This window comes from Balearica regulorum, chromosome 2, assembly GCF_011004875.1.
Source record: "Balearica regulorum gibbericeps isolate bBalReg1 chromosome 2, bBalReg1.pri, whole genome shotgun sequence".
Lineage (NCBI taxonomy): Eukaryota > Metazoa > Chordata > Aves > Gruiformes > Gruidae > Balearica > Balearica regulorum.
This window is the reverse complement of record NC_046185.1, coordinates 76,226,084-76,232,525: the sequence shown is the minus strand read 5'-3', so window position 1 is coordinate 76,232,525 and position 6,442 is coordinate 76,226,084. Positions and strand designations below refer to the sequence as shown.

The following is a 6,442-nucleotide window of genomic DNA, read 5'->3' as shown; positions in this document are numbered from 1 at the left end:
TGTAAATGTGACTGGTACTTTAAACATGGATTTCTTTGATTTGTAATGTATGCATAGGGAGAAAGACCATATGAACAAATTTGGACCTGGCTTAAAAAGGAAGAATTTCATTAAGGTTAGTATTTTCATTGTTAAAAAATGCCAGTGTAGAAGATAAAGACCAAGGAATAGCAGATACAGTAAATATAAAAATTCAGGCAGAAGACTAACAGATGAAACAGCTGACTAAGAAACTGGCCAGCCCACCTGGTGTTGCATCTGCCTCACTTTTCAGGTGCTCCAATTAAACTGTTCACAGAAGTCTGCTACTTAGATGGCAAATTATTCCTAAGAAAGGATAAAAAGAAACAGAAGAAATATTTAAAATCACAAGTCTTTCCTGGTTAGAAAAATGTCTGTGCCTCTGTCATCAATTTACCACCACACGGCAGGCATTCAAAATTTGAAACCTTGAAAAACAGCAGCCCCTCTGCCTGCTGCTATAAGTTGCTGGGGAATAAGCAGGGGTGAAAGCTTATGTCATATCAGCTGCTCTACAGTACCAGCTTTTATGCATGCTCTTGTAACACACGGCGAGCGTGATAACACTCATGGGAAAACAACAAATGAGAGATCAGTGAACCTACTCATGGTGTTTGGTGCTACTCAATATCAATAAGGGTAGGAAAACCTATTTCTACCTCGAAAATAAAAATGAAAAACTACGACTTAAACATCCCGAGTTCCTTGCTTTGAAGCAGTTTTACATTTCGCATACCAGTCTAATGAACAGGGTTTTTTTTGCATTGAAATACAGTGGCACAGTCTTGGTTTAGGAAGGTAGCTTCGTTATTTTAATATTTAATACATCATAAGCAAGCCTCTCTCCCACGTAACACATTTTTCAGAATATTACTGCATTTAGTCTCCTTTTCTATAAGTAGGCCTCAGGAAGATGGTAATTCTGAGAGAAAACAAATACAAGAATATCACAAAGTGAAAGCTCTGATGTTTACTGTTGTCTTTCCTAAGCTAAACCATGTAACCAAATACAGGTACATCATACTTGTGACAAAATTGGTAATGTGAAAATGAAATTATACAAGAACGACTCACCCTTGTTATAACCACAGAACACCATACATCAGAGGCATTTAATTTATATTGCTATAGCTTGTCAGGGATAAAAATGGTTCTGAGAACTCTCTTAAGAACTTATGGTAAAAATAAATAAATGTCATGATCACTGAGTTATAAAAACAAACCTATTTCTTCAGAATTATACAACAAAACCCACATAGATTATCACATTCTTTGGAAAATAGAGATGAGGAATATAATATATAACCATTCATCCTTGTTAAACCTGACAATTATTGTCACTGGCTCCTATATGGATCCTCTCCTTTTGTCAGCCTTACATCTTCCAGCTTTTTGATGCACTGCTCAGAAACATTTTAATAAAGCTTTGGTATGTGTGTGTTGAATTTTAAGCAAAATTACTGTTCATGAGAAATGGATAGGGAAGGGAATCTTCCTTGACAGAAGACTGCCAGAGAAGATCAAATCTCCACTATTTTATCTTCATCAGTGGTCTGTGCTCAAGGTTCTGATGATAACGATGGTGCTTTAAAAAAAGCAATTACTAAACATACAGGTGCTCAGTTAGAAGATGAGGAAAAGAGGAGTACTGCCGTCTCTTTCACAGTCAGTACTTCCTGGTGTTGTAATTTCGCTACTTAAATTGTTCTCTCACTCTGCGGCTAACAGTTTTTGGATGGCCTCTGCCTGCCATCATTTTATCCCTGTTGTTACTAGTCAGCCAACTAGCTAAATTAGGTGGGTAGTGTATTTGTCATTTACAGCTTTCATGACTCTCCTTGAATATTTCTTTCATTCCCCCCCCAAACCTCCCTCTCTCAAAATGCAATAGAAGTATAGATGCTAAAATGTGTTATGTGCAAGAATAAAGTTAGTGTTCCCTCAATAACACCAGCCCAGCGCTCTACAAAGATACGGTGGTTAGCCAAAACGCCGCCATGCCTTCTATGAGGTCTATCAGGGATCCTGCTCTTATGCTGCTCCTATTAATGTCACGCCACAGAATGTGTTTTGTTCTGCAATCACTGCAGAAGCAGCACAGTGATCAGCAATTGCCATTGCTTCTGCTCTTTAGCTGTTACTTGTTCCTCTAAAGCAATTCCTAGTGGCTAGAATATCTCCTGAATGCTCTGAGCTACCAGCTGAGTTTCACAGCAAAAAGGAAAGCTCTCCTATTTTCTAACAGGCAGAAAATGGGATATTCACACCCCATTCTTGCAATCCTCCTTTTTACTCCTTCTTAGAGTCATGACCTGGCAGCACCCTACCAGCTCCTTATTGATGATAAATCCCATCAGGGCACTTCTCAGACCTGCAGCTACCATCCCTTTGCCAAGAGACAACCTCTCCTCTCAGCTTCAGGCCATCTGTCAGCTAGCTGCAAGCAGTAACACTGCTGCTCAAAGCTCAATGTCTGTTGTAGGGTGAATCATATAATGCCATTGTGAGACTGTTCACACTTTTGTCCAAAGATATATTTCCCATTTAAGAATGGGAGATGTGCCATTTCAGAAAGGTGCAAGCACTGCTTGCTTTTGTGGCTGGCAGTTTTGAGTGTACCAGTAGCCACTCAGAGCTACACACCACAAAAAAAAAAATAATGCTACAGTTGCTAGAGGCACTGTACAGGCTGACTTCAAAACAATTCAATGCAGTATTTTACTGCAAATACTGCCTATCCGGCTTGTAACTTTTCCTTAAAGACAAAATGAATACTTCAAGAAGTCCATCATTTTTGCTTTATGAACTGGCAGCTTTTGACTGTGCTCTGTAACATTAATTTAAAGTAGTATGTGAGGGGCTGCTTCATTTTAGGAAGCATTGGATTGGTCTCATCCTCCAAACAACTCTGAGTTTTAATCTCTCAAGTCACTCTCCTCTTAACTTTAGAGATCCCTTCAAATCCATCTTGAATTTTGAATTTTCATCGCCTAAGGTCTTGCTTCTCTTCCTAGAGAAATTCACCAATTTTCCTTGTGATTTTGAAGTCTGCCCAGAATGTTAACAGCAGGCTTTATTGGGTTTGGATCTATACTGCTGTCATACTTTCATTATGAATAGCAGTTAAGTTTTCATTTCCTCTATTGTCTTTTGCTGATGAAACAACGTATTTCATATTCTGGCAAATTAATATCACTTCTTTCTGTAACCCCCAGTTTTATACTGTTCAGGCATCTTGTTTGTCTTCCCTTCCTAAATCAGCCTCTGAATGTGGTCATTAGCATGGGGAAATTTGACAGTTTCCATGTTCTCCCTAGGGATAGCAGAATTGCAAATGCTGGTTGAAACACATAATTGTGTTCTGAGTTTTTCTTTTTTTTTTTTCCTCCTTGATTTTCAGCAGTCTGCAGCAATTCCATCAGAGTAAGGAGATATACACAATCAGAAGAGTCTGCCTTGCTAGGAATCCAAAAGAGACTGCATTCTTTAACAACCAGCTTTCAATCTCCTTCACTTTTTTCTCTTGTTCAGTAGCACTTCTTACAAGCCCTGTTAATGATCCTGGAAAAACTGCCAGATTTTGCTGCCCATTCAAGGATGAGGCTTTGTTCCACTGAAACTCTTTTATTAAATCAAGTTTTTATTTGCTACAGAAGCTAAATCAGCCTGAATGTTGTGCTTTGTAACTGTTTCTTGTGTACACAGTTTGCTCTGAAGAAGCTCAACTGACTCTTAGAGGAAAAGCTCTAATTTCGATGCTTCCATAATGAATATATCTTATTAATAATAATATAAACATACAAAGTGACTACTAAAACCATCATTTGACAGTGTAAAGTGTGTTAGTAGTGGTGTCTTTACAGAAAGGTGGTTACACCCCTGTTCTCAATCCTTTCTTACCTGTACTTATACTGCTGAGTGATGTTGAATTCTGTTCTATGACCCTGTGGTCAACAGGAACTAGAAACAAAGAAGAGAAAAAAGTTGCATCTGAAAAACTCTGTTTCAGCTGGGCTCATGCTATAAACTTGTATGGCGTTCTAGTACTGGCTGATGTGCCTGTAACACTAACATCTACCATGCCAAAATCTGAAAAGAAATCTAGCGAATTTAATATCTGCTTGATTTAGGGTACCCAGATGATACAGTGCTTGGCACACAACATTGTTATATCAAACAGGTATTTGTCTAAATGCAGCTGAACTGATGCCTGAGGAAGACAGCAGTACAAACATGTAGGATACTTTCCACCAGTCATCCATATCGAGGATGAATGGACAATGTTCTCAGCCCTTTATGTAAGATCCCAAATTGAATTTGATCATAAAAAATATTAAAATCTTCCTGATCAAACCTGACTCAGAAGCAGGAAACCTTTTCTTTCTAAATTCAGGCACACAAAAATGACACTATGTGTCCTATTGTAGTCATCTCCTTGTAAGTCTAAGTCTCATGCCGGATTCTGGTCTTTACTTTCCCTGTAGTGGAGCATTTGGATTGCTGAAAAGTATTTTAGCTGGATCAGACCCTCTTTTTAAGCAATAGTTACTATATTATATCTATGTGTGGCCACTGATATTTGGCACTCTTTCCACATGACACCCAGTTGGGCAGAAACGTGAGGGTCCCATGGGTGTATGTGCTCACACTGTGAAATGGAATGGATAGCTTTTAACTGTGCCTACACCATGAAAAGTAAACAGGCTAGCAAGTGGTTAGCTATGGAAAGTTAAAGAGATATGATTTTATACTAAATATTAACTAAGATGAATTAATGTTTCTGCAAAAAGCTCTGGAGACAATATGCTCGCGCTAAAGTGGTGAGTCAGACAATTAGGTTCACACTAAGTCTTTTTTTAAAAAACAAAACCCAACACTTTTCTCCATTAGAGGTATATTTAAAGAACCAAAGTATGTGATTTGCTGGCTTCATTTAAGCAGTGCAAATACCTACCCCCTAACACTAGTAAAAGTTTTCTTAAAGTTTTCTTACCATTCTCATTTTATCTCACTTGGATAATCACTTTATTAAACAATGATTTCATCCTCACTTTCAAAATCCTCACCTACAAAAGGAAGAGGGTGTTTTAAAACTACATTGAATGTCTTCAGGAGCCAGAATAAAAGAGGTTTGGGGGTAGGGGAATACATAGCTGCTGGGTAAGTCTCCCTACCTGCCATCCACAGCTGACATTTATCAGAGACTTCAAGCCACTTGTGCAAAAAATCTGCAGCGGTTCCTCTGTGCTTGTGGCTGACTTTCAATCAGTCCTATAGGCTTTTATTCCTGAAGTGAATCAATACAGAGAGTTACTTTCAAAAGGCCCAAGTCATCTGTACTCTATTTGCGTTTAGAACATTATTTCAGCTTCTTTCTCACAGAGCAAATATCACCAGCAGCAAGACCACATCTTTTCATATATATACAAGGAAAAGCACAGTTTAGCACTTTTGGCAAAGATACAAAGATATCATTGGCTTAACTGTTTGAAGATTTATTTTTTTTTAATCTGCCTGAAAGAAATACAAAAGAAAGAAGATGGGACTCATGCTCTTTGAATTTATGTAATGTTAGCCATTTCAGAATAGACTGCATGGTAACCCTTCAGATGGATGCATTCTGTGAAATAATATAAGAAATACCTTGGCTTTCAAAAATGAATGAAAATCCCTTACTATAAGCTCAAATTAGCTCAATACAGAAACAGATAATATAACACAATGCCTAGCATCTGGTGTTTTTACCACTTCTAAATATGTGGATGCCTAGAGATTAGGGAATGGCAGAAAATATTTTTATTGAAACATTTGACCAAATTTCAGAGATAATTTTAATGTGACTGCCCTTTTTTAATGACTGCTTATGCAATTTGGTGTTATTAGCATGGACATGTATCTAAGGTGCATTTTGAAACTGATGATAATCACAAGATCAATTATGAACATGCTTTTTATTTCATAGCTTAGAACCTGACCCCACATAAAAAACCTGTAAGCTAATTTTGCTGATTTTCATTGATAATGTAATCTGCGTGGATTATTTATTGCATCACACATAACTCATAATAATGTATAACATGTAAATAGCTGTGAAAGCATAGACTTCACATAAGCAAATAAAAAATATTTGTATCATACTGCTTTTGTTATTAATTGGATGATTTTTCTAAGTTGTCATCACAGCATTTACTCCAATTACCACACTTTCAGTGGTGTAAATGAGAACTGAATTGGTATGGCATTTTCTCTTATTTTGTGAGGATAGCTCTTAATGTGCTTTCTCAGTCCAAAGAACATTGATTTGGGTTAGTGAAGACTGAAGATGAATGAAAATGAGGTAAAAGTAGGAAAAGAATTGTAGGATTCAGCATTTTATATTAATACATAATGTTTACTTGAAAATTCCATTACATGCAGTTTA

General features: G+C 37.2%; 1 long non-coding RNA gene across 1 annotated transcript; it reads right to left on the bottom strand.

Moving 5' to 3' along the window:
• Nucleotides 1-246: 246 nt before the first annotated feature.
• On the bottom strand, nucleotides 247-5,292 carry LOC142600744 (uncharacterized). Its single transcript, XR_012834306.1, has 3 exons — nucleotides 5,196-5,292; nucleotides 3,922-3,981; nucleotides 247-327 (listed from the first exon to the last, which is right to left on the bottom strand). It is a non-coding gene; the product is annotated as an uncharacterized LOC142600744 (long non-coding RNA).
• Between the last annotated feature and the right edge of the window lie 1,150 nt (nucleotides 5,293-6,442).